Source organism: Chelonia mydas, chromosome 3 (assembly GCF_015237465.2).
Source record: "Chelonia mydas isolate rCheMyd1 chromosome 3, rCheMyd1.pri.v2, whole genome shotgun sequence".
Taxonomy (NCBI): domain Eukaryota; kingdom Metazoa; phylum Chordata; order Testudines; family Cheloniidae; genus Chelonia; species Chelonia mydas.
The window spans coordinates 10,708,501-10,714,536 of NC_057851.1; positions in this window are offsets into that span (position 1 = coordinate 10,708,501).

Below are 6,036 nucleotides of genomic sequence, written 5' to 3' on the forward strand. Positions count from 1 at the left end.
GCCCACGGCGGCCGCCCGCCCGCCCGCCTGCTTCTCCCAGCGGCTTCGCTCTGCAGCTGGAACACGCCGACCCCCAACTCCAACCCCACTGCCCGGTCCATACTGAACCCCCCCACCCCCCAGTGACCCCCCCACCGCCCGGTACACGCCGACCCCCAACTCCAACCTCACTGCCCGGTCCATACTGAACCCCCCCACCCCCCAGTGACCCCCCCACCGCCCGGTACACGCCGACCCCCAACTCCAACCCCACTGCCCGGTCCATACTGAACCCCCCCTACCTCCCAGTGACCCCCCCACCGCCCGGTACACGCCGACCCCCAACTCCAACCACACTGCCCGATCCATACTGACCCCCCCTACCCCCCAGTGACCCCCCCACCGCCCGGTACACGCCGACCCCCAACTCCAACCGCACTGCCCGGTCCATACTGAACCCCCCCTACCCCCCAGTGACCCCCCCACCGCCCGGTACACGCCGACCCCCAACTCCAACCGCACTGCCCGGTTCATACTGAACCCCCCCTACCCCCCAGTGACCCCCCCACCGCCTGGTACACGCCGACCCCCAACTCCAACCTCACTGCCCGGTCCATACTGAACCCCCCCTACCCCCCAGTGACCCCCCCACCGCCCGGTACACGCCGACCCCCAACTGCAACCTCACTGCCCGATCCATACTGAACCCCCCTACCCCCCAGTGACCCCCCACCGCCCGGTACACGCCGACCCCCAACTCCAACCTCACTGCCCGGTCCATACTGAACCCCCCCACCCCCCAGTGACCCCCCCACCGCCCGGTACACGCCGACCCCCAACTCCAACCGCACTGCCCGGTCCATACTGAACCCCCCCACCCCCCAGTGACCCCCCCACCGCCCGGTACACGCCGCCCCCCAACTGCAACCGCACTGCCCGGTCCATACTGAACCTCCCCACCCCCCAGTGACCCCCCCACCGCCCGGTACACGCCGACCCCCAACTGCAACCTCACTGCCCGATCCATACTGAACCCCCCCTACCCCCCAGTGACCCCCCCCCCGCCCGGTACACGCCGACCCCCAACTGCAACCTCACTGCCCGGTCCATACTGAACCCCCCCCTACCCCCCAGTGACCCCCCCACCGCCCGGTACACGCCGACCCCCAACTCCAACCTCACCGCCCGGTCCATACTGAACCCCCCCTACCTCCCAGTGACCCCCCCACCGCCCGGTACACGCCGACCCCCAACTCCAACCCCACTGCCCGGTCCATACTGAACCCCCCCTACCTCCCAGTGACCCCCCCACCGCCCGGTACACGCCGACCCCCAACTCCAACCGCACTGCCCGGTCCACACTGAACCCCCCCTACCTCCCAGTGACCCCCCCCCACCGCCCGGTACACGCCGACCCCCAACTCCAACCCCACTGCCCGGTCCATACTGAACCCCCCCCTACCTCCCAGTGACCCCCCCACCGCCCGGTACACGCCGACCCCCAACTCCAACCGCACTGCCCGGTCCACACTGAACCCCCCCTACCCCCCAGTGACCCCCCCACCGCCCGGTACACGCCGACCCCCAACTCCAACCACACTGCCCGGTCCATACTGAACCCCCCCTACCCCCCAGTGACCCCCCCACCGCCCGGTACACACCGACCCCCAACTCCAACCTCACTGCCCAATCCATACTGAACCCCCCCACCCCCCAGTGACCCCACCACCACCTGGTACACGCCGACCCCCAACTCCAACCGCACTGCCCGATCCATACTGAACCCCCCCACCCCCCAGTGACCCCCCCACCGCCCGGTACACCCCGACCCCAACTCCAACCTCACTGCCCGGTCCATACTGAACCCCCCCTACCCCCCAGTGACCCCCCCCACCGCCCGGTACATGCCGACCCCCAACTCCAACCTCACTGCCCGGTCCATACTGAACCCCCCCACCCCCCAGTGACCCCCCCACCGCCCGGTACACGCCGACCCCCAACTCCAACCTCACTGCCCGGTCCATACTGAACACCCCCTACCCCCAGTGACCCCCCCCATCGCTCGGTACACGCCAACCCCCAACTCCAACCTCACTGCCCGGTCCATACTGAACCCCCCCACCCCCCAGTGACCCCCCCCATCGCTCGGTACACGCCGACCCCCAACTCCAACCTCACTGCCCGGTCCATACTGAACCCCCCTACCCCCCAGTGACCCCCCCACTGCCCGGTACACGCCGACCCCCAACTCCAACCTCACTGCCCGATCCATACTGAACCCCCCCTACCCCCCAGTGACCCTCCTGCCTGGTACACGCCGACCCCCAACTCCAACCGCACTGCCCGGTCCATACTGAACCCCCCCTACCCCCAGTGACCCTCCTGCCTGGTACACGCTGACCCCCAACTCCAACCTCACTGCCAGATCCATACTGAACCCCCCCTACACCCCAGTGACCCCCCACCGCCCGGTACACGCCGACCCCCTACTCCAACCTCACTGCCCGATCCATACTGAACCCCCCCCTACCCCCCCCCACCGCCTGGTACACACAGACCCCATCTCCAACCTCACTGCCCGATCAATACTGAACCCCCACTACCCCCAGTGACCCCCCCACCGCCTTACACAGTGACACCCCCCCACACAGCACCGGGTACACACCGACCCCCAACTCCAACCACAACTGAACCCCCCCACTAACCCCACTGACCCTCCCACTGCCGGGTACACACCAACCCCCAATCCAACCTCACTGCCCGATCCATACTGAACCCCCCCTACCCCCCCCCCCCCACCGCCTGGTACACACAGACCCCATCTCCAACCTCACTGCCCGATCAATACTGAACCCCCACTACCCCCAGTGACCCCCCCACCGCCTTACACAGTGACACCCCCCCACACAGCACCGGGTACACACCGACCCCCAACTCCAACCACAACTGAACCCCCCCACTAACCCCACTGACCCTCCCACTGCTGGGTACACACCAACCCCCAATCCAACCTCACTGCCTGATCAATACTGAACCCCCACACTAAGCTCCCAGTGAGTTCCTCACTGCCTGGTACATGACCCCCCCACACTGACTCTCCAGGGAGCCCCCTCCCGCCTGCTTCACAATGACCCCCCCCAGTGAGACCCCCTCCCACCGCCAGATATACACTGACCCCCCCCCCACACACACACACACACTGACCCTTTTAATGAGATCACCCCGCACTTGGTACACACAGACCACCCACCCACACACTGATCCCCCTCCCCCACAGAGCGAGACCTCCCACTGCCTAGTACATACTGATCTCCTCCCTGTAAAACTTCCCAACTGCCTGGTACACACTGGTCACACACACCCGTGAGACCTCCCTCCAATGCTTAGTATACACTGATCCCACACACGCTGACCCTTCCCCACTGTCTGGTACAGACACTGATCCACACACACACACACACACTGGTACACACACTGCCCCCCACACACTGCCTCCCTCCCCCCTACACCCTGGTACACACACAGTGCAATCCCCCCTCAGAGTGAGCCCTCCTCCCCCCTGGTACACACACTGACTCCTCCAACAGGGCCCCCCTACCCCTGGTCCACACACAGTGACCTCCTCACATCGCCTAGTACACACACAGCCCAATCTCCCCCCCACCCCAGTCTGGTACACACAGCCTGATTCCCCCACACAATGACCCTTTCACAACTCCTGGTACACACACAGTGACTTACCCCACACTGCCTGGTACACACACAGCCCAATCCCTTCAACATAGTGACTTCTTCACCCCCACTGATACACACACATGGCCCGGTCTCTCCCTGACACAGTGACCCCTCCACACCCCTTGATACAAACACAGCCTGATCTCCCATACACAAAGTCACCCCTCCACACTCCTTGATACACAGCCCAATCTCCCACATACACACAGTGATCTCTCCACACCCCGATACACACACAGCCCAATCTTGCCCCCCCACCGCATAGTGACCCTCCCACACTCCCTGCTATATTGACCCCTCCACACTCCCTGCTATACATTCACAGCCCCATCTCCCGCATACACACAGTGACCCCTCCACACCCCTGATGCACACACAGCCTGACCCACCCCCACACACAGTTACCCCTCCACGCTCCCTAGTACACACACAGTGACTCCTCCACGTCCCCTGACAGACATTCAGCCCAATCCCCCAACATACACAGTGACCCCTCCACACCTCCTGGTACACACACAGCCTGATCCCCCCACATAGTGACCCCTCCACAAACCCTGATACATGCTGAGCCCGATCTCCCACCACACGCAGCGACCCCTCCACACCTCTGATATACACAGCCTGATCCCCGCAACATCGTGACCCCTTCACACCCACTGATACACACACACAGCCCAGTCTCTGCCCCACACAGTGCCCCCGGATACAAACAGCCTGATCTTGGACACACACAGTGTCCCTCAGCACCCCCTAATACACACCCAGCCCAATCTGAAATACATACCAATCTCCCCGCTCGTATACACAAACATATATTGACCCCCCCCAAACACACACGCACATAAACACACACATTTTGACCCTCCCCCCATACCTTGACACCCAGGAATCACATTCACATACACTCTTTAAAACACACACATACACAGACCCTGACGCACAGTCACATAAACACACGCAATTTAACAGTCACATTCACGTGCATACACCCACCATGTTACTTAGAGGCGCACACCCAAAAATCACGTAAAAACCCACATTTTAACACAGACACACAGTCACATACACACATTGTCACATGGAGACACCCACAGTTTAAGACAGACACACACACACAGTCACATACATGCAGGCACACAATGACCTGGGTGCACCCGCCCCCACTTTAACCTGTGCTTCCTGTATAATACCACAATATACCTAGGGAGGTGGTGGAATCTCCTTCCTTAGAAGTTTTGAAGGTCAGGCTTGACAAAGCCCTGGCTGGGATGATTTAGTTGGGGATTGGTCCTGCTTTGAGCAGGGGGTTGGACTAGGAGCTCCCTTCCAACCCCGATATTCTATGAATATAATACTCTATAAACCTTTATCCCTGCTGTCTTCCCTACTTTACTAATCTACATTATTACCTGTTACTGACAAAAATCAGCAAGCCTCAGCTCTAGACACCAGCAGCAGAAAACCTATTCACATCCCCTATGCAAAGGTTTGATCTCTTTCAGATGATTGCATTTTCAGTAATATTTCCAGACCTGTGCATTCTGTTCTGGCAATGTATAAAAGAGGTGACATTGAAACACGCCATTTTCTGGAGAGGAAGAACTCACAAGATCCTTGTTATTTTCATCTTCTGAGATGGAATCTGAGTCACACCATGATATTGCAAAATCACCACGGCATTTCTGTGACGGCCCCAAATCATGGTGTTCTGGCCCGGCCCACAGCTCAGAGTACACGTGTATGAAGCGTTCATATCCTAACGGTCGTTTTATGGGGCACGGAATAGACGGTAAAAAAAATCAAGCATCTCCTGTGAATTTTGAGGGGGGCTAGATGGCAACCCAGAAAAAAGTCTTGCTCCTCTGCAGCCATTCAGACACTCAGGCTCCAGTCCTGCCACTACTTGCACGAGGATGGACGACGGCCCCTGCTTTGGTTTCAGTGGGGCTTCTGCCGGGAGTGACTGTCCCACTGAAATCAGTGTAACCCCAAACAGGTGCTTCAGTCCAAGAAGAAGCTGGAGGATGAGTGCCTACAGCTGTATTGATACCCGGCTTTTCCCACTCACATTTGCCACTGCTGATGCCTCCAATACAGCTCCACCAGCAGCTGTTGCCATTTTATTCACCATGTCACTGAAACCTGTTCACCCAGATATGCAATGTACACATAGTCTGGATCCTGAATAATTTTCTTTGCTCACCATGGACCAAATTCTGTCCTGCCCAACTCCAGGGGCTTTGAGGAGAGGGCATGGGAGGGAAGATTCTTTTGTCTTAAAAGGGGAACTGGTTTGCAACGGCTCTGATGTAAATACAGTAG